Genomic DNA, 26,498 nt, shown 5'->3' with positions numbered 1-26,498 from the left:
CTCCGTCAAACAACACAAATATCTCACATTCACAGGCACGAAGAACATAAATGAAATCCTTCATTGCTATATTTTGCAAGCAGGCTGCATGGCGGAACTGTGGTGCTGCATATTGTTGTGCGGAACAATACAGCAGACTGTTGTGCAGAACAATACAGCAGGCTGTTGTGTAGAAGGATACAAACATTTTTGTATTAGTTGCAATAACGTATAGAATACGTAAGAATGCTCTGTTCGAAGGAACTTGTCGTATTTTGGTCATGGAATAGTATCTGGGGTCTTAATAAAGTAACGGGTTTTGTGGTAACTGTGCTGAAGCATGACTTCCATGAAGAGGCTACGTCTTAAGGAAACAGTTGTATTCTTGCTCACGGAATTGCTCGGCACCGCTGTACCTTCAGCATTCTCCGTGAAGGAGGGTGCTTTTTTTTACAGTGTATCTTGTTTATTGCGTTTCCCTCTGTACTTACTTTCCTTAATCTGTCTTTAAGGTTTGCATATGCTGTGGCTGCACGAGAAGAGTGAGCCACCTTAGTAATTGAGGCGTGGTAGCCAGAGAGGTACAGCGAAGTGTATGAAAACTTTCAATACCTCCAAGTTGCTGGACTTTCCCATTTGAGACCTGTCTTCATCAAGACCGCCTAAATAACCAGCATGAGCAGACACTTTGCAAGGATTAAAATATAGAAAAACATTTAGATTGTTACACCTAAAAATTTCATTGTTGACATCGCACCGACGAAGAAACTAGAAAACTCCGTCGTTCACCAAATACAACTTGATCTTAATATCTAATCATCCACTGCAAGAAACCACGGGATACCTGCAGATCGTACCTCCATATGGTATTGACTGAAAAGGTGTAGAATCAGGCTGCTGAACTCGTAGCAGTGCATCGCAGATAACACAATGCGTAAATTCCTAATAGTAGCTACTGCACGCATAAGTAGCCAATAAAAAATATTTATACTTATACAAAGAATCTTTGCAGCCTAATAGGCGTTTTTAGGTAACTATATAGTCACATTACGGCTGGCATTTGCCATGCATTGCTGTGTGAGAATTCAACGATTATGTGCTTGCCATTTAAGCCAGACTTATTTCGAACGCGATAAAAACCCTACCCCATATTCATCATTAAAATAACATTTATTGCTAGAAAACAGGTATTCCGTAAATAAGAAGCCAACTTCACTAAGAAACAAATAGGATAGGCTTACACGGAAGGTTGTCGCTGTGCTAACACAATATACATAAGACTCAAAGAAATTTAGGCTTGCTTACCAAACCATTCAATGTTCCATAATATACATTATGTTGGACGCTGTTTCACATCCTTCAAAACAAAACAATATATTACTCTCTGGCGATTTGAGACAAAGATAGCGCAACACTGCTCTTGAATGTTCGAGCTAAACCTTAGGTAATGAGAAAAAAATTCATTTAGGATCATTGAAGAACACGGCTAATGCTATATTTTGAGTTTTGTTGTCACTCTTTTTAATTATATAGTTGTCATCTGTTTAACTTACACATGACATTTTGGCAGGTCACATCAGTTTCAATAAAGACGTTTCTTGCTGGACTCAACGCAAATAATAAGAATTAAATAAAGAATGGTGTCGCCATCCTTTTAATCGATCCTGCTCACTTATGCGTTGTGATAACCCACGACAAGCTTAATCAATGCCTACTGAATGGAACTGCACCCTTTGTAAAAAAAAAAAAATCCTTAGTCTTCACAAAATCACACGCAGTTCGTCAGGTAAATATGCTGTGCAAAAAGCAATCAAATGGGGCAAGATAACATAAATGGTGACCATGAACCTTTCTAAGCATCCCAAGTTTAGGCTGGAAAAAAAGAGACTTTACCTACTATAGCAGGTATTATAATAATATAATAACAACTAACATTAGTATGCCACTATTTCTACATGCACGCCGAGACCAGCGTTCCCTGTTCGAAAAGGTAAAGAGTGCCAAAAAATTAAAAAAAAAAATACTAGCCACAGAATCGCCAACTTGAGTCAATGGCACGAAGACTAGCCTAAACTAGCCACGTATATGTGAAAATCACTCCCACATATTTATTTAATTGGTAGAACTGAAACCCCTTTAGCCAAAACTATAGCTTGAGGGAGAGGGTGACGAATGTCGTAATCAATTTAACAAGATGTGGTGCAGGCATACACGCCCGCATCTAACCATCATGATCATTCGGCTGAACGTTTTTACGAAGAGGTATATTGAGCAAATAATAAGGTAGAGACAGTGTACTGATAGGCGTCTTTAATGCCGAGGTATAGGCAACAAGCAGACAGGAGACCCTGCAGTGGGGGAATATGGTATGAGCTCTGAAAATGCCAAAGGCGAGTTATTAGTAAGTTCACAGAACGTAGCAGTTCACGAATCACTAAAACTTAAAAAAATGGGCTAACTGCAAATGAACGTGGCTGAGTCCTGATGGTGAAACTTAAAAAAAATAAGATAGACTTCATTCTGCGTGACCACCCAAGCATTGTACGGGATGTAGAAGCAATTGGCAGGATACGATGCAGTGATCATAGTACGGTCTCGAATTCACCTAGAATTAAGAAATCAATGCCCGCAACTGGTACGCACAAAGCCAATTATTGAGTTAGTGATGAAAAAAAGTACGGCAATTCAGAGTTTCGCTCAATAAATTATTCATGACTCTAAATGAGTTAACCTGTAGAGTGTTTACCCCCCACTTCTCTCTGTAATGCCCTTGAGCCCTGAGAGTCAATAAATAAATAAATAAATAAACCTAGGTTGGCGTTGACGCAGGGAACGATAATCTGGGTGTATCATTAAAGAGTGTGCAAAGGAAGTGGGAGGTATTCATTAGACAGGACACTGTCAAACAACTCCACAAGACGAAAAAGATTATTAAAAGACGACAAACCAAGAAAGTAAAGCCTCAAATGCAACAGACAAAGCAGCACTGGTGGAGCTTTCGAAGTGATTCAATAGGCTAAATGTAACCGACATATAAAGGTATGACATGGAGACAATTGAGTATACTCTAAAAAGCGGAACAAGCCTAAAACCTGTAAAGACAAACATGTGCGTAGGCAATAATGGGTGTTTGCAATAATGAACAAATGCAAGATTACAACGAATATGGATAGAAATGTTGAGGGAGCGGAGGAGTTTAGACTTTTACAGCAACCGAAACAACCATGATGATGCACTGTAAACACAAACTAGCTGAATTGGGCGTGTTAAGGGCGTAATATTGCCTTTTACACACTTATACACCCTTGGGGTGTAACAAAAAAGAGTGCGATGGTTCTGCGACCTATATTTTACTTCCTTAGGAAATAATGCGAATAAATGAGGGGAAAAAGGAGGTGAATTCACCATCTGACGTAAGTAGGTACAAACAACACCCACAAAAAACTCCTGTTTCACCTTCTCTCGCATGTTTTCTTTTTATTTGTTTTCGGAGCTCTCTGCAATTTACCTTTAGTGCAGGAAGAAGTGTCTTGTAACACGAAAGTACAAATTTATCAGAATGCTTAACAAATTCCCAACGCGCTTATCAAATATTTATTTCTTCGTATCGTCGTATTATATGCGTTGTACGAAATGCTGCAGAGGGCACCATTCAGGCAGTTGGGCTTTAATTTATACAGTGACCTTTTACAAGCGCTGACACATGCCGCTGCTACAAGAACGAAAGTTTGAAGTGTCGCCGACGTGTTAAAAGCTGCCTTGAACGTATAAATTCCTGTGATAAACCAGGCAAGCCTATGGTAGCGCTGCAGTGTAGTGGTTATCTTGTTTGCTTTCATCCTTGTGGCCCCAAGTTCGATTCATGTGCCATCCGCACTTGTAGCCAAATGTGATGTTTGTTGTGTCAATGCGTACATGTACGTTTTCTAATACGTCCCCGCGATAAAAAATAGCAATAAATGTCTACGAAACATTTCATTTCGGACCTGAATCACTTTTTTTCTCGGCCGCGTATAAAAATGTGTTTTAGGGCTCTCAAGAGAAACAGAAAAACTTCCGCTGCGCTCCATTAAAGCCCCCGAATTGAGGTAAATAAGAACACCAACGTTACCACCTAAATTACCTCTTCTGACCCCATTAACTTCGTAAACAAACTTTGTTAAGCCTTCTGCCAACACAAATCGGCCATGTATCTCACAAACGGAGCTGTTTACTCGGTGATACACAATAAGCGAAGCTTCATGACTGAAGTCTAATTCAAATACAAGTAATATCTGTCAATGAACGAGTTTAATAAAGCAGGCTGACCAATAGAAAGATTCGAAGTTGACGGCTTTCGCTTCAATAGGCGCCGCCATCTTGTTCTATATATTCTAGTAGGACGCTTGTGTCCAAACGGGGAAAACCAAACTCCCCAGAGATCCTACAAAAACACCGCAAGCAAGGGTGTTATAGAAAACCTCATTTTCAAAAGCGTTTTACTTATTACCTTTGGGATGCACCCTAGAACACGAGTCGAAAGCACCCTAAGAGGCTAAAACGTGTTTACAGTTAATTGTAAGAAGCAGTCCCACCAGAATCTGACATCCCACCTACGACAGGGGAATAAAATATAACCTTAGATCGAATGCAAAAAAGGTAAAGCCGTGGGTGAAGATAAGGTAACATCAGACCTGTTGAAAGATGGTGGAGAGATTGTTTTTGAAAAACTGGCCATTTTGTATACCAAGTGTAACTTGACGAAAAAGGTACCAGAACCCTGAAAGCATACCAACATCATCCTAATCCACAAGAAAGGGGACGTCAAGGACTTCAAAATTTACAGGCTGGTCAGCTTACTGTCGGATGTCTACAAGCAATTTACGAAAATAATCACTAATAGGATTTGAACGACATGAGAGTTCAGTCAACTGAGGGATGAAGCAGGAGTTCTTACGAACTACTGCACAGTAGACCATATTCATACTATCAATCAGGTGATAAAGAAATGTGTGGAATACAACCAACCCCAGTACATGCATGGCCTATATATATTACGAAAAAGCATTTTATTCGGTCAAGATATCAGCAGTTAAGCCGGCACTGCTAAATAAGGGCAACAAGAAGTCTATATATATAAACATACCGGAACAAATATACAACGGAATCCGAGTTACCATAGTCCTCCACAAAGAAAGCGACAGAATCGCACTGAAGAAGGGCGTAATGCAGGAAGACACGATCTCGGAAATGCTATTCACCGGGTGGTTACAGTAGGTTTTCAGAACTCTAGATTGGGAAGAGTTAGAAATAACAGTTAATTGAGATTATCTTAGTAGCCTGCTATTTGCTGATGACATTGCTTTGTTGAGTAACTCAGGGGATGAACTACAGCTCATGATTACTAAAGTAGACATGGAAAGCAAAACAGTCGGTGTGAAAATCAGTCTGCATGAAACTAAACTAATGTGCAACAGTTTCGGCAGAAAACAGCACCTTGCGATAAGTGGCAAGACACTGGAAGTTCTAAAGGCATAATTCTACTCAGGCCAGATAGTAACCTCCAAGCCGAACCATGAGAGTGAAATAACTAAAAGAATAAAGATGACGTGGAGCACATTCGTCGAGCATTCTCAAATCACCAATGGCTGTGTCCTACTATTCCTCAAGAGGAAGGTATGTAACTGCTGCATCATGCTGGTACTTACCTACAGAGAAGAAACCCGGAGGCTTACAAAAAGGGTTGTGGTTAAATTAAGGACGACGTAGTGAGCGATGGAGAGAAAAATGATAGGTGCAGCCTTAATAGACAAGAAGAGAGCAGAGTATGTCAGGGAACAAACTTGATTTGAGGATATCATAGTCAGGAAGAAGAAATCAAGAAGAAGAAATGGACATGAGTCAGGCACGTAGTGCAAAGGCATAACGACTAGTCAATAGGCGTAACTGACTGAATTTCAAGAGCAGGCGAACGCGTGAAGGAAAGACAGAAAGTTAGGTGGTCAGATGAGATCACGATGTTCGCAGGGGTAACGTGGCAGCAGGGTGCACACGACCGGGTCATTTAGCGGAACACGGGAGAGGCACTGCAGTGGGTGCACTCAGGCGTTTGCTGCTGCTGGTGATGATGGTGATACAAATACACGCAGCACGAACGTTTCAAAATGACAATTCTTGAGCTTCCAGCATAAATTCTTGACTGTAGTAATGATTTCATGCACAATGTCGTAGTGTTTACGCAGTTGAAGGATGGGCTCTCCGCGCGTCTTAGTCTTGCGCGACTTTTCTTTAATGTCTGAAAGTTAGGACCATAAAAATAGTTTATGGTTTGACGAGTGCGCCCAAAGTGCCTGTTGCTGGCCTTAAAGCACAAGTTTTTGGTACTTTCGCTATTAATAATTCCGTGATGACCACTCCATAATTGCATTCCCTGGCTAAGCCTAGGACATGATAGAAGTATAGTTGGCCGCATATTTGAGAAGGATTTATGCTTGGGTGTTTGGGAGGACATTCGAAAGAAAACACTGGATAACCATGACACAAGAATCCGAGCTGGCAACAGTTCGTAGCGCTTGCGCTGCGGACTTTGCCACTTTTAGTGTTTGTTTTTTTGGTGTTTATTTGAAATGTGGGATATCTGCTTTCTGATGTTATCTGCTTTCTGATATCGGTGAGTGCTGATATCCGTGCCCGAGCCCCGCTTTCAATACCTGTGTGCTTCCAACCGTTGCTTAAATTTAGCTGCGTTCAGCAGTAGTTGACTTCCGAAATTGAATAGTTCCCATGCAGTAGTTCTTCCCGAGCCCAGCCAAATTTCAAAACGCTTGTGTGTGCGCGCGCGTGCGTGTGTGTACGTGTGTGAGAGCGTGAGTTGATGCTTGTTTGACTGGCAGTTTATAAACCTGTAGTTTCTTGTATTTATGCTGTGAAAGCCACCACTGACCGTTGCGTGCTTAACACTTAGCCATCTTTTTTTTATTATAGTACGTTTTGTTCGCAATCAAGGAGCGAAAATGAATTTTAAAATTGACGTACGTTTTGATTTCCACGTTTGGCACTATTGAAAGACCAGTGGCTTCAATTTCAACAGATATTGATAGTATTGCTTTAGTCGAGGTGAAAATAGTGTACCCAAAAGAAGCCAACTAGGCAAAAGAGTCTTTTTGCCGCCAACGGCCCAAAGCAAAAGTGACAAATTGGCGCTATGTAGCCAAACCTGGCAACCCTGACCGCGACCCTGAATGAAGGCCTCAAAACTTCAATATTTGTTTCTTTGTAATAGGCCTCGATACGTTAAGGGGTGAAGTACGCACGAAATAGGCTTCTTGTGTGCGCACAATCTTGCTTTAACATAGGCGAGCAGACATACTGCTTTCTGATGTCTAAAACAATAGAGCAAAATACGTGCGCCAACAATGCCCCCGTAATGACTCCCAGCGGAGAGGCCCATATCCTCCCGTTCTGAGCAAAGATGCGTTCTCGCGGGCTTCATTAGGTCCATGCGATAAGGCCATGGAAGGTGCTGCAACGCTCACGTTAAGCCACGAGTCCCCTCGTATCCCGCCTGCCTCGGTCGGCCCTTCGCATCCCTGCCCTTTTAGATCTTATCTCGCACTCATCGCTTCCGGCGAGTGATAAACGATTCATATATATATGTACATAAGACACATACGGGGAGAGCTGTGATGAGGTGAGGCGGTCCTCCCTCTTTTGTCTGGTATACCGGGGCTAGCCATTTACACGGAGCGCGTGTCCGGGCGGCGGCCTCCCGGTTGCTGCAATCTCTGCAACATCTATTCCCTTCTTGCCTGACTCATGTTGCCCGGATGGAGGATTTAGCGAACGCCGCCGCCGACGACGCCCTCTGGTCTCACGGGGATGTACTAGGCGATGTATGTGCGAAGCACCGTCCATAGCTTTGTGCAGCCGTTTCTTCCAACTCGAGGTGAAGAGGAGGATGCTTCGCAGGGTGACGATGGCTGTTCCCATTCTTTATTCTTGCCTTAATGTGCGCTGTACTGATGGTTACAACGCTATAGGTGCCATCCTGTATAGAAACTATAAGTGCGATATTAATCTGGCTCAGTTTTCTAATGCCTGTAAACTACGCACTATCTATTTATTTTTTCAGAAGGCTGCCATACCCATAATACCCGTGACGGAAGTTTACGGGAGATGCAGAAGTCTTGGAAGTAAGAGCGTTGCTTCTGATTGTTTTTTAAGTACTTTCAATAATAGACGCTCTTCATGCTCCACTGAACACGCAACAAACATCGCTCTCATTCAGTTGGTTCTGCTTCTATTCAGCTGGCTGATGCCACACACATTTGTGAACTTAGCATGATGAGCTGGTTTAATCAGCGATCCTAATGTCATCTGACAGAACGTATGCTGATAGAATCAGCTGATATAACTTGACGTTAACTAAAGCCACTGCAGTGAACCAGTACACTTAGGGGGCTGAGCAACTAACCCGCAAGCTACGGGTTTGATTCCGGTTACGAAGATCACACTTTGATGGAGCTGAATTCTGGAGGGCCTTTTTTCAGTGCACGTTGCAGAGCTGCAGGTACTCAACATTGTCTACCATGGTGCCTCTCATGAGCCTCGTTGTCTTAGCTGCGTGAAACGCCATAAGCCAAGCCAACAGCTGAACATGAACTTGTTCATTTGGCCGGATCTGCATAAAGGCCAAAGTTTATAACTTTAATGCACAAGTGACGGCTTAACGAAACATATATGTGCCACCGCTTGCATACATTTTAAAGCGACATTACAGTCCGCAATGTGATGTCGACGCACGAACGAGGATGAGTGATAAATTTTTATTCACCGTGTCTAAACACTGTAGAGGGGAAGCCAGCAGCTAATTTATTTACGGACCACAGACCATCACTCGAAAAGCAATTCATTTTGGAACATTGGAACAGCAGAAAAGACGAAGAAAACGCATTGTCAACTTTCGCACTGTTTCAAAATGAACCCAAATCAGCTAGCCATACTCCCTTTCACTGCAGCTTAAAGAAATTCTTGCCCTATGAGGCGTTTCATGGCACTATAGAATATAGCGAGTGTGTCTTATACAAGTTTCGCCGAATGCGCAAGTATCTTAGGCAGGGGTTATTGTTCATACTGTCAAAACACATTTTCCGGAAGGCCATACAGTTTGTGTACAAATAAATCTTTTCATTGTGTATTGATCAAATTTGATTTTGTTTTGCATCCCTGTTAATGTATTCTGTTTAGTGTTTTTTCAAACAGCAGTCGTTTCCGGAGCATTATTTGACCAAGAACCACTCTAAACATATATAAGTACCCCATACATCATCTACCAAATTTCCGCGGTCAGCTTGTTTCTGAACCAGAAAAGACAAAGAGATGTGACCAATAATAGTGTCCGGCAAAGTAATACCCTCTTTCGGGTCTCGTCCGCTGCATGCTTAAAAAAAAAGCATTTCAACAACTAGACTGGGAATACATACGAATAAAGGCCATGAAACAGCTTACTTTTCGGAAGTTTCGCTGTGCTCTCTAACAAAAACGGTAACAAGTTCTGTGACGTCCGAATCCCATCAAAGTGTCGACATGGTGACATCAAAAATGTTGGTGATCTGAGAGCGATCATGACATCAGAATGGACGTCATCGCGTTGTGATAATATTTTCACATCACTCATGTTCACGCGGTGGTGCTGATGGCGCCTACCCCACAGCCAAATTTCGTGTTTGATGAGGCATGCAAGGTTCTCGCCTTCGTAGGAAGATACAGTTTGGTGTCCGCAGCAGCTCTGCGGACGAAGCCTGCCAGCCATTAGCCCTTGCCTATGGCAGGCAGCGTCAGGAAAATAGCTCCGGAAATTCGTCTAATCAGGGACGTGAGCTTCCCGCATAATGTGGAGGATACACAACCGGAGATTGGAGCAATAGAAATGACACCGAGAAATAGGAAACACGTCCAGAAAAGGGAAAGGGTAAGGCGAGTGAAGAAGACATGGAATTCATAGGCATAACTTGGAATCCCCACGCGCACAACACGGCGGGTTAGAGACAATTGCCAGAAGCCTTGGTCTTGCATCAAACGTTATTTATGCTGATGAGGACAATCACGACGATCATAAAGATTGCCTAAGAAAATATATTTCTTGAGCTTTTCCCTACTTGCGCCGCAATCCCATGACATGACGATTGTTATGTCATGTCGTGTTATGTCATGTGAAGCATGGCGAACAAGAAGACGAGCGCTACGCTCGTAATCTTGTCTGCCACGCTTTCAAGTATCATGACGTAATAATTTCAAATCACCCTGACTGAAATACGGTAGCGCTACTTGAAAGTGAGTTTACGAAACATGGATACAAATGAGTATTGCCATGTGTAGACCTAAAGAAAGTCAAACATTGGACAGCCACTTTTGATTACGCATTGTATTGAACGACACATTTTTCACAGAGTTCACTGTGAATTTTTTATTTTCAAATTGCATGATGGTGGTAGCACGTATTCTTTAATGTCAGCAAGGCCATATAGTGTTTGTGCTGCCATAGGGGCAACCACGATACTATCATATTTATAGTTTACCCGAGCATTCCTTACACAGTCGTCCGCGAGCTCTCTCTCAGACAGACTGACCGACGAACGAACGATTGTGAATTAATGGCGATCTCTCTTTCTAGTTTCATCAGAAAACAGTAAAGAGCGATAACGAAAACATGCGAACAAGGCCTCTTTTTTGCTTCTTGCGAAAAAAATAACAGTGTTAATACAATCGTACTGACTGTGCAATGGCCAAAGTTCAAAAGTTGCTAGAATTTAGCAACTGGCGAGTAAATACCCTTACAAAACGACGGCTAGGAAGCGCACATGAGAGGATCTTTGACACCAGAGCAAGCAAAGATACAGAACCATCCTCTAGCTGATCCAAACAAAGCACGTGCTTACAAAACATATCGCTGGATTTCGCAAGATGATGTATCAGCGCCCGGCAGTACAGAATTAGTCTGCACATGGTCCACATGAAAGTAAATCAATCTTTAGTGAGGTTGATACAGAAAAAAAGACAACGTTACTACAAATAAAAACGTTGGGACAAAGTAGCCACGTTAATTTGCTTGAAAAAATACAAGAAAGAACACCGAAAAAGGAAACGGACCCGTAATTGAACTGGAGGTTGGAATTTCGAATTTCGGGGGGGGGGGGGGGGGGCTTGAAAATTTCTACATAGCTCAAGTCCATCAAGGGTGACAGCATTGCAAACTTTTAAAATGCACTATTTTACAAGTTTCTTAACATAGAGGCTAGAAGATAACGAATATCAATAGTAGAAGAAAGGGCGCTGTAAATATGTGTGGGAAGATAGGATTTCACTGCCTTTATGAACAAACTAACATTTTCTAGTGACGTAGAGAATAAATTTCTACCCATCTCTCTCTCTCTTCGATTGCAGTTACGAAAGAACATAAAGCACGAAGTACAGAAGAGCCCCAAAGCATTTGTCGAGGCCACTGGCTGGGAGAAGAGGACACGTGACACCCCTCCTCTTTCGCGGGGCCGCAGGCACTGTATAACTAATGTGTAGGGTGCATATAATAATACGGGAGCCTCATGGAAGGGCAGGCGATTCGTGCCGGTCGCGTGTCGGGAGGGCGCGATGCGTTATGCTTCGGCCACTAATTCGACCCGATGGCAGCGGATTAAGAGGTGGGGACAACTTTGTCCCTTGATCCCGATCTTCTCGGCGCTCGTCTTTTATCAGCACCGCCTCTAATTCCGATGGATGCGAACTTCACGCCTTGGGTCGACCGCCGGCAGTTCGACCCACCTCATCTGTCTTCTGTCCTTTTTGTGTGCGTTTCGGTTGTGACGTTTCCGATGTCGCACATGACCGGAACAAGAGGAAATCCTGGCTCCCATAGAGGCACGTTTGTCCTTAAGACCATCGGTGACGCCCGTGTAAGCAGCTCCCACGTCTTCCTTCGAAATGGCACGATAGTCTTACATTCCATGCTCCGTGATATTTATCTTGAAGTATGTGCGTGAATTAAAAACAAAAACTGACCATTCTCTCGAAATTAAAGGGACATAAACATACAGGAAAGATAGGAGGATGAATTATTAAGGTAAATTTATAGGTCAATTCCCGTTGCTGCAATAAGAAACTGTGCCACCAAAGCTAGAAATAAGTAACCAAGAATGATGCATCTGCGGCCACTATATACCACACAACATGTAAAGGTGCCAACATGTGAAGTGTCAGTGTCGATGTAAGCCATGTAGCATCACGCATACAGTTTATACTATAGTGTTGCACCACAATTTTTTTCCATACAGTTCGCTTTGCCTTAAATAATGATGAGTTAAATGCATTACATAAAGGTTTTTTTTCATGCTTTGTGGATTGTTTTTCTCCAAGTGCGGCACTTAGAATTCACGCCCAAATTTTTATTATGTTTTATATTCTTGCTTTTTGTACTTTTGTAGCAACTCATGCTTTATTATGCGCGTCCTGAAAAATCTTTTATACAGATTTCTATATACTTTTCTATTGCTGGTCACATATATGCCCTGTTATAAATCAATTCACAATTGATAGGTGGTGCCCCTGATGGTCATGATCATTGATACCTCCGTTTACGATGCCTATGAGCTATGTCACTTGTGTTCTCACGGTGTTGAAATAAACTTTAACTTCAACACGACAAGGCCACCCGCCGTGGTGGTCTACTGTTTAAGATACCCGGCTGCTGACCCGCAGGTCGCGGAATGTAATCCCGGCTGCGGCGGCTGCTTTTCCGACGGATGCAAAAATGTTGTTGGCCCGTGTGCTCAGATTTGGGTGCAGGTTGAAGAAACCAAGTTGGTCTAAATTTCCGTAGCCCTCCACTACAGCGTATCTCGTAATCATATTGCGTTTTTGGACGTTAATCCACACATATCAATCAAGGTTCACGCTCATTGTAGATCACTCTGTTAAGATTGCACGCTAGACGCGAACACTCCAGATTATTCCAGAGCTCGTGCGACGACCAGTGATGAGGCTGTATTAATAAATTGCACATGTATAAATACTGACGCGTTTCGCCGCTTGTCGATTGATCAACTGCTGACGCCCTCTTTCCCTCTATAAGTGCCAGTGTGTTGCTGTAATCCGACTTCTCACTTACCGGCCACAAGTTCGGCCAAATAAACAGTTTCATATGAAGATGGAGTCTGCCCCCTTCGTCCACGTGATGACTCAGTGACATCTGGTGGAGATAATGTTCATTTCATGTTTCGAACACCCCTGTGAACCCTGTGAAGGCGCGAAACCAGCCCAAGTGGCAAAAAAGACACTCCCGCCAACCCCATCAGCGACCAAGCCGCAGGCCAAGGGGACTGCAACCAGAGTAGGGGCCTCTTTCTGCAACAACCGTACAGCCCGGGATACCGACATCAACAGCAGAAACGATGACCACCTCTTGCAGCCTGCCCAAATTGTTTTCCGGCATCCCAAGCAGCCGCCAACCTTCCATGGATCATCAATCGAGGACCTGGAAAGCTGGATCGAGATACGCTCCGGAGTCGCCGCCTTGAAAAGCTGGGATGCCGAAGAAACACTACGCCGCGTCTACTTCTTCCGAGAAGACGCCATGAAGACGCATATCGAGAACTGGAAATCTACGCTACGAACTTATAGGATCTCTTTCGGAAGACGTTTCTCATCACGTTCACCAGTTCCGTACGTCCGCAAGGAAAGAGCCGCCGCCTTTCTGAAGAAACGGGTGCATCTCCCTAACAAAAACATGCCCATCTTCGTCGAAGAGATGACGCGGCTATTTCGTCACGCCAACCCTGTCATGTCTGAGGAGAAGAAGTCCTGGTTTCTGATGCAAGGTGTCAAGCTAGAGCTGTTCGCGGACCCCCCCCCCCCCCCCCCTCCCAAGACTGTCAATGAAGTTCTTACCGAGGCAACGACTATAGAAAAGGTGCTTGACAAGCTGACAATGTAGTTCAACCGCCGCGCATCTTTCAACTACGCCAAAGCCTTGAGCACTGAGGACCAGCGTGAGACAATTCGAGTGATCGTGTGGGAGGAGCTACGCAAGCTGCTACCTTCACCACTGCTTTAACCCTTTCAGACGCCAACTGTTAAGAAATGTCTGTAAATGTGTCTAGTCCCTACAACGTTACTTCATGACACTCAATTTTCTAATGCAACAAAAATAACGCGATAATTGTTGAATCTATAGGTTGTCATGGTAACTCGTTTTAATTCAGTAGCAATAAAATATATCTTTATCCTGAAGTCCTTGATGCTTTCTTTTGGCGGAATCTAATCTCAGGCTAGAAATATAGTGCACATTTATTTTTGGTTATGTCAGTTGTGAGCAAGGAAAATTTATGCTTCTCACATTGCTTGCAGGAAGCGGCACATCGCACGACTCGTCAAACGTGGTAGTGCCTTCAGAAAAGCACAAAGACAGGTCACCGGCGAGGTCTGGTGCACACTTCCAAGTCAAACGTATCAATAAGATACATAAATAAACGAAAACAAAATGGTGTACGGGATCGCAGTTCATTCCCTTTCACACGAAGACGGGGAGGAAAACAAACACTGAGTCAGCCGCAAAAAAAAAAGAAAAAGAAAACAAAGCAATAAACTAAACAAGCGAAGAGAAAGAGAAATATAGCGCCAAGAATATCAGCACCACCTACCGGACTTACGTCTAGGTTACATGTGTCTGATAGCCAAGGTAATCAGTTACTTGCTGTTCGAGCAATAAAACGTTTTGTGATGCCGTTGCACTTAGCCATAGCCCAAGTGGTATGAGCACACAAGACACATTTGAGCTTAACTCTACTATGACACGTGTGTCACAATTGAGGCTGTGATTATCGCTAAAGGCAAACGAATCAGTGAACCTTTATTATATGATAAGTTCAAATTGTGAATTACTATACAATGTAATCAACAAGGTTGAAAGAGGCTTGCCTCAGTGAAGCTTTCACATGTGGTTGTATTCTATGTATTGGGTATCACGCTTTAAAAATCGGTAAATATGGGCTTGAAGCGTTTTCGAACTTGCTATGCACCCACTACGTGTCCTCAACGGAATGTGCACAGTATAACGTAGGCAACTTTTCTAATTGGTGGCTGGCTTTGAACAACGAAGTCGTTATGACAATCGCTTGTTCTGACGCCCGATCTTGCACTGCGCAATATTACTGGGATATTACATGTTGTGAAGCTTATATACTGGATGCACGTGTTTGTCAAGGATGAAGCATTTCCAAAAAAAGAAAGTTGTTTTGAGTGTATTTGTAAGCAGACGCGCTGCTGTGTAGTGAAAGACCTGCTTGTCACGCCAATGGCGTGCATGGGGTCGACGCCACTCGACTCGGAAATGTTTATTACTGATTTTATTTGCATTTTTATTAATTTTTTGGTGATGAACAAGATGATTTCTCTCTCACAACCAACTATGACCACGCGGACCCCAACGACCACGCCGGAATTTCGGAGAAACGAGCTCTTTGACACTATAGCGCGGGAAGAGACACTAAAAAGGCCGTTCTTCCAGCTTTCACTGTTTTTTTTTTTTTGTGCGCGGTCAGGTCTGGCCCTGCAGTTCTTTCTCGTGCTATTAAAAATTTTTTTGATGATGAACTGTCAACTCGCCCAAACGCTCACAGTATTTACCGGTGATAATATACCGGGTTGGAACTCGCAGAAGTTAAGGAGAATGCTGCACACGATGAATTGAACTATGTTAGGCATAATATAGTAAGAGAGGAATACAGCAGATCAGATTAAAAGAAAAAGAGTAGCTTATATTCTAGCTGACATTGAAGAAGAAATTAAGCACGAGAGGCCACGTAAACGTTCGACGAGCGATTGGCAGAGTTAAAATATGAATATGAAGGCGTTGAAACCGAAACTGGGGATTATAGAGTGTTTTGTGCACAGGTGAAATTACAGATATTGCAGTAATGAAATAGATTCAGGTTGTACAGGGCACGCGAATTGAATATCTTGGGGGAGAACTTTCCTTATCATACTTATATGGTAGCGAGGTTCGAGATTAGCCTAGTTTTGTTGCTGCGCTGATTTTTGAGGTGCATACTTTTACGGAGGTGGCCATCTGTGTCCACCCGGTTATAAGTTGCCATAACGTCCTTTTGACACTCTCTTTTTTTCTGTCTTTGTTTCTGGTTGTTGCTGCCCCAAGCCCAAAGTCGGGAGAAGGGTATTAAACATCTATTTGTCCAGGGTAACCTTACTACTTACCATTTCTTTAAAATATCTGCGATGGAAAGTTGTTTCGGAGCATGCAGAATATCAATTTTTTTCTGTCTTCAGAGTTATGTGTATACCTCCCCTCCTTACGGAGCCATCAACGCATTTTTGATACTTTGCTCAGACAACACACTGTTTAGTTGCCTGCAACGGAAGAACAAGCCATTATCCGAGCGCTCATGAACCACACGCCTTCGCTGACGAATATATCTGCCCGTACAGTGAAGGCAGAGAAAGGAACATCGCATTTTCCATTTCCCGGGAGGGCAAAGATTTCAAACCACAATTACCGCTGCCCTGCGCACAGAATAAACCACACGATATACCTCTTTTTTTAACTTTATGCATACAATATTTTTTCGGAAAGACTGCTATAGTCATCCAGTCATAAAGCATGGCATGGAGCCCGCCGCTGAGCATATACATATAAATACAAATATATAATGCAGCCGGTTTGAGAGGGCAGGGAGGAAAGTGTGGGCAAAACTATATATATCAGCGAATGGCGCAAATTAAACGACTGCTCCATAAATAATTTGCTATCGCGTCGGTGGTGGCGCTGGCAGTTGAAGGGGCGAGAAGGGAGAGAAAGAAAGAGATGGGTTAGAGCTGTGCGGTGAAGCCGTAATGGCGTGCCGGCACCGGCAGCGAAAAACGACCGCTCCTAAATCACGAAAGTGATAAAAGCGGCGTCTGCAAAGGTGATAAAGAAAGATGGTAGTATGAGGTAAAAACATGTCGCCAAAATACAGAAAAGGCTATGTGCGAGAAGCAAACGGTAAGATGGCATAATAATGGCCGAAAGCAGCGCCTATCTGCTCCGCGAACACCATCGGGTGCAGTTCCGGCTATGACTGCAAAGATGAAAGAGGAAAGATCGGAACTAGATCACCGCATGCGGGTAATTAACTGAGTGTTTCTCACCTCGATTGCTAGCGTTTTACGTAGCAGTGAAATCGGTGGATACCCAAGAGTTGTCGAAATAAAATAGAACATCAAAATCACCTCCAGCTGACACAGTTTGTTTCCGCCTATGTGTCCAGTCTCAGTACATAATACACACAAAAAGGGAAAGGCTGCCGTAGAGCTCTGTGCCCAGAAAATTTGTGCATTTAGTAAAGTAAGTCGCTCGTTCATTTTATTTTTATCGAATAAAGATTTACCTGAGGATGACTGTGTTAGATTGCAGATCCTGCATATTTTGGTAAATTAGAATGGTCTTTTCTGTTCTTGGCACTTAGGAGTGACATATACAACGTGAAGCGATCGTAGATGTAGAACCAGACAGTAATTTTTCAGCGAGAGAATTTCCTGAATCTGTAGAGATGCGTCTGATTGTCTGTGAGGCGTAATTCGCCCAATAAATTTTTTCTTCCGGCTGTTGTGTTGTCTAGATCACTTACTGAATTGAGAAGGTTCTGCGAGAGTTTCTCTAGAAATTTTCGCGAATAAAAAAGTGGTTCCAACATTTTTTTGGGTGAGAAGAGGTTACATTTTTTATTCTATCATACTCTCCAACTTTTCAAGATAAGTTAAATATCAGTGTGATGGAGTGGTTCCGCGCAGCTGTATAGACTTAAGTTTACATGGTCTATTGAGATGGCTGTATGTTCTGTGTTATTAGCCGTCATTACTTGCGTGATACTAAACCCAATATCATTGTATGTGGCGTTGCACGTGCACCCGCAATAAAGTATGGTGAATACAGTAATTCAGAATCAAGGTTCAATTAGCATTGAAACATTACCAAAACATCAATAAATTTTAGTGTATCTGTAGTGTATCTGTAATTTAAACGTACCTGAAGATCAGTAAAGATTATTCTTTGAATAGTTCAACACTGTATTTTAAACCGTTAGTGCCGATGTAGCAGGGATTGGATATACGGATCAGTAATATAAATGACTGAGCGAAGCGCTGCACACAAAAGGGAACAAAATAAGTTTAATACCGTGTTACGTAATTTGTTTATCAATAAAATAAGTCCAGCCAATATATGAACTTATACTGGAAACGGAGAAGACAGGAAAGCGGCTTGAATACGTTAAGTGAAGTTTACATATGTACTTTAAAATAAATACACAAAGATAACGTAAAAGAAAATAGGGAAACTCAGGAATGTTCCACACACATTGGAGAAATATAGCCTGCGAAGGCGTGGCCCTTCGTAGGGGGTGCCGCAAGCAGGTTGAGTAGAATTGTTTCGAGGATGGCACGCATCGACTAAAAAAAAGACAGAACAACAGCAAAATAGTCGGATGCGGTAGGAGCTCCCCGTAATGGCTGCAATAACATAGAGAGGAGGGCGGAAATTTATTACGTTGCGACGAAGAATAAGGTGGTTGCTATCATCGAATGAACAAAATTCCTATATTGCCCGCCGAAAGATAGCCTTTTAGCACGCCGGAATTAGCTGCCTCTAGTGCCGCGGTCAACTGGAGGTGCCATGGGGACGAAGAGAATAAAAAATGTGGAAAGGAACAAGTGTAAAGACAGAGGCTCATAATTGCTCGCTTGGGAATTTCACGCCCTGCAGTAGCAAGTATAACAACAGGAAGAAAAAAGCTGTTTGACTGAGAAAAGTGCGAAATCAAAACTAAACGGACAAGACAGCAAGATGCTGATGACCGCACTGCCTAAAGAAAAAGGGACCGAAAGGATCCAGGTAATGCGCAAGCTCCTCTTATTGGTCAGCTGCCGTTGGGGATTGGCCAATCACGGTTTAATGCATGAAACCAATCTTACGTTCAGGCTTCGCTCGAGCTCTGCCGTTGTTGTTAGTTTCCAACGCAGTCTATGAGAAGTGGAAAGGGGGAGATATGTTAGGGGGTGGTCGTTCAGCGCCATTTCGGGTTGTCATGTTGGCAAGCTGCTGTTAAGAAATGGCACTAAATGCCGCTAGATTATCGACAACCCATAACTCTCACGACCGAGCGCGGACCATTAAAGCTGTGTTACTCTGTTTTATTCGCCGTTAGGCTGAGACCCATTGGTTTCCCGCTGTTTCAGTGATTTCTAGTTCTTTTTTTCCCTATATTCTCGTGCCTTATTGTTTTTTTTTTTGAGGTTGAAGCAAATTCCTTTCGAGATTTCGGTCGAGGCAACCGCTGCAAGCCATGCTGCCGAACATTTCATTTGCTCACCTGTACGGCATAATGCGTTGCTTCCTTTTTCTGGCACTCCGATAAGACACACCTTCACGTCTTCATCTTCCCTCTGACACCTTCAGCTGGCCGAAGTACCGAGAAAGAAAAAAACATCTCGACACTCGGTCTAGATGATGCCATTATGGAGATTAATTAATATAGAACCGTCGTGGTTCCTGGAAATAATTTGCGGCACGAAAACAGGGCTTAATTTTGCGGATGAAGCCGTCCCCCTTACTTCCTGTGATTAGGCGATCTTCGAGAACGAGCAAGCAGCCGCGTAAATTGAAGGTTTCTGGCGTGACGTGAGGGGAAAAGGGAGATTTATTCCAGAGGCGGCAAATGAATAGAGAGTAACGCCTTCGGTGTAATCTTTTATATATGCTGAATCATTCTTTTCTGGGGCTATGCCAGATAACGAAGTTTTCTTCTTCGTTTACTGTAGTTTCAAGCTTCGCCCTTCTTGCTCGTCCTCCTCTTGTAAGAAACGTGTTTTTTTTTTTTTTTGCCGTCGGCACTTTATCTAATTCATTCCGCTCTAACTTCGATCTTCTGCCGCTGATGGTGGTAGAGTTTTTATAGTTGTTCGTGCTGATCGCCTAAGTATTGGAGAGGGTTTACGCTTCAAGACGGGGTGGACGGAGGGTGAGAGGATACGGCTGGAAGGTTGATGGGGGGGGGGGGGCGCCTTCGTTACGTCGATGGCGGAACGTTAATTAGGGTTTCACAGACACGCCGCTTCATTATTAAATACCAGCGGTATCTTTGGCCGATGGCTAATTGCCTGTAGAAGACGATCGACGACTACGTCCATGCCAGTTTCTGTCCTTTAATTGGATTTTTCTCCCCTAATTTTTTAAGCACTTCTTCAATTCATGAGCGTATAAGGATCCTCTCTCGTTCTTTTTTTTTCGGCCACTCTTCTCTCTGCTCAATCTGAGAGAGTGCAGCGATGTTCATCGTCGTTGATGGAGCTAGTCTGGAAAGAAAACGGCTTGGATCATTAAAATTTTTTTTTCTGAGCCTTCATTTATTAATTTTTTTGTGTGTGTGTGATAGCTTGATTTATTTTTGAGTCGCTTACTGAACCACGACTATTCATAACCTCGTCATGCGAGCTTTCACGCCTCAGTGACTCTCGTAAACTGGTGAGCGGAAATTCACCAGATCTATACAAAGAAGGATCCGACATTAACGGTCCTAAATGTGATTTATTACGTTACTGTGCTTTGTCAAGGACCATGGAAAGAGGCTGGCTATTCGAGCCGTAAGTATGCTTCTCGTAATTAAAAATTTGCGGAAACTGAAAACTGCAACAGTTTCATAAGAGTTCCATGTCTTCATTTTCAAAAGAGCACGTGTTGTGTCGACTAATGTTTTAACACTAAAACGGAAAAAAATCAGTAGCACGTGACCATCACCGTATTCTGTTAATAAGTTTAGCGTTGGTTAGTGATTGCATATAAAAACTTAACAGGGCTACAACAGATCGCTTTGTTCTACCAATATGTTGGTATAATCAGTTACACGAGGCCGATTTTTCATAATAAATATTAAAAATTTCTCAGCGCAATGCACGCATTCCGAGCATCTAGATCTACTTATTTATTTATCTATACTCGGTGCCAAATTTTTTTTTGCATTGGTGGGAAGGCTACAGAGCCAAATCACGGGCATCCTGTAGCGCCAGTGAATGTAGTTTTTCAACATCACCCGCATTTGCACCGTAAAACATAGAAGTTTCCTTGTTATTTTTTGCGTGGTGCTCCTTGAAACAAGACGAAACTGCCAGCATTAAGATGGTGGCGTTTACTTTAATATAATTGTTCTGAATTCGCGTTTTTGAACGCGCAAGAAAGTCCCGGCTTTTCACGCGCACCTCAAACGCTAAGCGGCGTCTGCGTCTACTCGGAACGCTGGTGGTGCGTCCCAGTCACTTTCAATAGCGTTACGAGACGCCCGCCAAAACGGATTACTTGGCGTAGTACTACTTGTGCAGAAGCCCCGCCTCCGTAGCTCTCTTTTCTGTGCCAAGAAAAAGTTGTCGTCGAGTATAGTGGCCTACGCCTTGGTGCTCTCCTGATCGACTCTTTAACTTGGCGTAGGCGAACAGTTATGAGAGGACAAGAGAGTTTTGAGAGACGAACATGCGGTCACAACATGAATAACATAAAGATACTGTCACAAAGGTTGTCATAACCTTCTGTGCAGACGCGTGTGGCTAATACTTGTATATTACGCGACTTGCGACGCACCACAGGTGACTGAAAGTTCATATGTGCTCTGGAACGGCGAGAACAGGCACTAGAAACCTAAATGTAAGAGCATTAAGAGAGACTGACATCTGTAGCGTTGACCCGATGGATCAAAATATAAAGGATTAAAATTTCAGCAAGAATAGGACCCAGTAGTTCTGCACAGAAATCAAATATTCTACCTCAGAGTCATGCTCGGACTTCCGACTGCTTTGAAAGAACAAACTATTCAAGCGTAACGCCGGTAAAACTTCAGTTGTCCTTGCAGTGCTGGCTTTTTGATCTTAGAACGAAGAGCTCGTTGTTTCGAAAGTCGTTTAAAGAACTTTATTCTAAGCTTGTTGTTTCTGCCATCTCATCGTGTACATTTCGCTAATGTATTTTTGTTACAGAAATGCGTTGTGAAAGCTTCTATAGAACCCGACATAACACTAATAAGAACTCAAAACAGAAAATGAATAATTGCAATACGAATACGATCATTACAAGAGAAGAACAGAAGAAAAGAGAATATATCACAGAACCACACGCACAGATCAAAGCAGAACAGATAACCACCAACACAAGGGCGAGTAGCCCCTCAATATATACAGCTTTCTGTCATCGGGGGCCTAACAAGAATATACATATGTATTGATTTTATTCACCTGTAATTTTCTATACGAGCCCACACGTCATAAAATAAGATGAGTTGAAAGTGAATCGTCCAAGGACGTTGTTTTTTCGTCGTGTATTCCGTCGAAAATTCTGCGTCGTTTGTCTCTGCCAAATCTACGTTGCTGCTGCCGTTGGTTGGCACTAATTTCGTCGACACATTGCCCCAGGCAATGAAGCCCGTCCCGGAACAAGTGTAGTGAATGCCGACTGTGAACTGGGTGCTTTCGCAATTTTGATGCAATGCCTGGGAAGGTGGCACTATCCAGCGGTGCAGTTGAAATTGTTCCGTATGGGCGAGTCAGCTTGTGTTTCCAGTGCACGCCCACAGTTTTTTCTTCGGCGCGGTTGGTAAAGGAGTGAGTATCGATTAAGGAAGAAAAAAAGCCCCTTTACAAGCATTTAGATGGGGTGTTCTCAAAACTCATAAGGTTCCTCGTGCATTATTAATAATATTATTTGTTGGGGCCTAATGGTCCAAGACCACCATATGATTATGTGAGACGCCGTAGTGGAGAGCTCCGAAAATGTTGACGACCGGGGGTTCTTTAACATGCACCAAAATCTGAGCAAACGGCCCTCAAATTTTTTCGCCTACATCGAGTGTGCGACCGCAAGGACCAGGATCTGATCCCGCCACCTGCGGGTGAGCAGCCGTGTGCCTTAGCGTCACCCCCGGAAGCTTTTCAGGCCTGCTCGTCACGTGACGTGACGTCGACGACGTCACATCGCGCCGGCCGGCCGGCCGCCCTTCGCTGGGTGGCTGCGCCAGCCGCGAGCGCCCTTCACGCCTACCGACTCGGGCGAGGTTCCTTGACACCATGTCCGCACGATTTATCAAGGTATCCATTGATTGTATGGTTTAACGCGCCGACGCAACGCAGGCGATGAAGCGCGCCGTAGGGGAGAGCTCAGGATCAAGTTTTACTACCTGGGAATCTTTATTGTGTGCCGAAATCTCGTACACACGGGCGTTTTTGCTTTTCGCCTCCATCAGAAATGCGGCCGCCGCAGCCGGGTATCGAAACTGCGCCCTAGTGCTCAGCAGCGCTACGCCTTAGCCACTGAGCCACCGTTGCGGGGGAACTTATCAAGGTATCAAGAAATAATGAATATCGTGAATGGAATAATGCGTATTTATTTATCACAGCCAGACGCCGTCTGTACAAATATCACAGTGCACATTGTTCTCGGTCCAGGCAGACGACAGGCAACACAAGATGTTGCCCTTAATGCTGAAAATATGCCAAAAGTACAAAACACAATATCTTGCCACATAAAACTCAGAAAACAAAACAGAGTGTAACAGCAAAAACATCCCCGAGCTTTGGAACAGAAAAAGCACACTTTCATTTAAATTGTAGGTTAGAGGAAAACATACCATTCGTTTATCATAGTAGCAGTAGCAACACAAGGTATCAGGTTCAAACACTTGCCAAAAAATACAATACAAAAGAACACTGGTGACTAAATTGTGGTCCACAGCATGATAAATGACAGAAAGAAAAGTAATTGTACTGCCACAGGTAGGTGCATGTCCTAGGGAAAAAATCAAACAAAAATCTAAGAAAAAAACAAATCACAGTGCACAACATGTCTGTACACAGAGTGCACAAGGAAAGTGTACACAGCTTAGGTACCAAAACGGACTGTACAACTGCTACAGTGGGCACCGAGGCAGTTCGAGTTAAAAAAAAAGAAAAAAGTACAGCACCTTTAAAAGCTAACAACTTGTAAAGAGATACAAAACTGGAAACAAGGCTCAAACAAGGGAATGTATTGCTTGAGCCAGGTGGCAATAAGTGCAGCGCTCCTCAGACAGCATCGACAGGTTGTTCAAAATTTCCAACAAGGAACTTACTTTTTGAACTGAGTCTGGTACAACAGCGCTACCAAGGTTCTTGATTGGTGAACCTTGATAGCAGGCAAAGACTTCAAGGTTTGCAAACACGGTCAATGACGCATTCAAACAAGGTTCACGATAGTCGATAATGTTCAAAAACATGGAGCACTCTTCTTTATGAATCACAGTCCACTTTGGAGACACTGACACCCCTTGCAGGCGAGCCCTTAGTTCTTCGAGGGACGAAAACCGGTCTCGTTTTTGCTCCGCTTCATATGACGCCAGCGACTTTTCTACAGCACGGGCGAGTTGGGAGGCTTCTTGTCGGCTCCTCTTGGCGTCAGGGGTTTCTCTCGTGCTCTGGTCTCGTACTGATAGGTAGGACGGACAGCCGGAAAATACCGTTGGGACAGATCCAGGACGCAACCGTGGTACTGGGAGTGCAACTTCAATAACTCTCCCTGTCCTTGGATCCGTCTACGATGTCGTCTTCTCAATGCATGAAGCGTCGAAATGATTCGCGCACACCTGCAAAAACGTTTCAAGAACGTCTGAGACGCCACTTCTCAAAAGAAAAAAATGCGCTCCCGTTTGCATGACCGCGTTTACAGTCCGTGTAGCTAAAACAAAGTCTACCTACGTTTCGCAAGCATCTAAATAAAAGCGCTGCGCTAAGCGGTACAAGCAACATGAAAGGAAACACGGGAGCGTGATGTCACCGCACTCCACGAAGCGCTTCCACCGAGAGCTTGCAAGAATGGACGACACCACGGCACTGTTAGTGAACAAAGCGCAGCTGACCATCCTTGCTGCGAACGCTGCTGGCGTCAGCGCTTCGCGAGGCCCGGCGGCCACACGCTCAAGTATTTCCCATCATAGGTGATTTCTACCCGAACAAGCAACGACAAGCTAAGAACAGGAGCATCTCAAATTCTTACCTTAGTGCACGAAGTCGGCACGAAGTCCTTCCTAGGAATGGCGCGTAGCCTTTGTTTGAGAGCGTCGGCGTCTTTAGGGAAGGAAAACACTTGTATCTTCTTTCCTGTTTTGTAGTTGCCGGTGCATCCGGGTACACAACACTTATTCGGCATTGTCGCATCACTCCAGCATCACGCACGGAAACGAAATTGCCGCAAAACAACAACGGAAAGCAACAAACGTGAAACACCGTCAACACCACGCCGCCGAACCGTCACCACCGCCGCCCGCGCTGCGCTCGCTGCCGCTGCGGCTTCCCCGAGAGTCGGCCGGCCGGAAATGACGTCAAATTGCTGGGCGCAGGCCTGAAAAGATTTTCCGGGGGTGACGGCCTTAGCCACTAGACCACCGCGGTGGTGCACTTTATGCACAATTTAGAGCCATTTTTTACGCCGCACATTTATTGTGATACATCATTACGCGTTGCTTATTGTAGATGCGCTAGTTTACATTGCAATATGGTTAAGGTTTTGCTCACAACGATTTCCACAGTGAACACGATCAATAGTATCCTTCAAGTGAGCGTTATTTGTTATTGCTAACAAATTTTCTGCAAGAATTGTTGAAACGTATCTGAGCTGCTCTTTTGAAGTGGTGAATCCACAAATCTTCGAGGAAGGGCTATACCTAGCTTTAAATATTGTATTTCTTGTTACGCGTCACAGTCCAGCAAAGTGACGTGGACATTGCTAGGTGTTCTGAAGTCGACCGGACTAAGTTACCTCTTTTTATAAGCGAGGAATGGACAGTGTCACATGTACCCACACGGTACCCTTCACCTATCCTCTCTTTCTTCTGTTTTAATGCCTTCACCCCTTCCCCTAATGCAGGGTATTAAACCGGACGTGCGTATTGTTGAGCTCTCGGCCTTTCATTTCTTCCCTTCCTTCTCCTCGTCCTGTATTTCTCTTCATTGTAATTGGAAGAAATGTATGCTACCCTTCTTTGTTTTGTTGCCTCTATATTTACAATAATATCAGCTTTGGGAGCATCGTTTAATTATGAGAGAGTAGATGGTCGCAGATGCTCATGAACAACTAGGAGTAGTTAAGCATCGTGTGGTGTCATATTGTGCTAATAGAAATACCGTCATGCAGAATACACATACGGAAGCAGCCGTCCCGTGGTGTTGAAGTGAGACGTTGTGTAACGTATCGCAAATATGGGTCACGGTGCTGCTCGTCGGTGACGCGTAGGAAATCGCTGAGTGACAAACACAGGTATCCTAAGGCCCAAACTCCATAAGCGTGAAAATGCACGCGACAGCGACGAGCGACGCGACGTAGATCGGCGTCGCGCGATCAGTCGCTCGCGCAGTCAAACCTCATTCACGCGACGGCTTCGGCGAGCGAATTCCACTGTTGCTGACATGAGGCCGTCAACTCGCACCAA

At 43.8% G+C, this 26,498-nt stretch overlaps 1 long non-coding RNA gene across 1 annotated transcript; it reads right to left on the bottom strand.

The window, feature by feature from the left end:
* Positions 1-23,405: 23,405 nt before the first annotated feature.
* Positions 23,406-25,423, bottom strand: LOC142767105 (uncharacterized). The gene is made up of 2 exons (XR_012884755.1): positions 25,067-25,423; positions 23,406-24,656 (listed from the first exon to the last, which is right to left on the bottom strand). It is a non-coding gene; the product is annotated as an uncharacterized LOC142767105 (long non-coding RNA).
* Between the last annotated feature and the right edge of the window lie 1,075 nt (positions 25,424-26,498).

The sequence above is a fragment of the Rhipicephalus microplus genome, chromosome 7 (genome assembly GCF_043290135.1).
Source record: "Rhipicephalus microplus isolate Deutch F79 chromosome 7, USDA_Rmic, whole genome shotgun sequence".
Lineage (NCBI taxonomy): Eukaryota > Metazoa > Arthropoda > Arachnida > Ixodida > Ixodidae > Rhipicephalus > Rhipicephalus microplus.
Note: the sequence above shows the minus strand (reverse complement) of the source record. Positions and strands in the feature narration are given on the sequence as shown.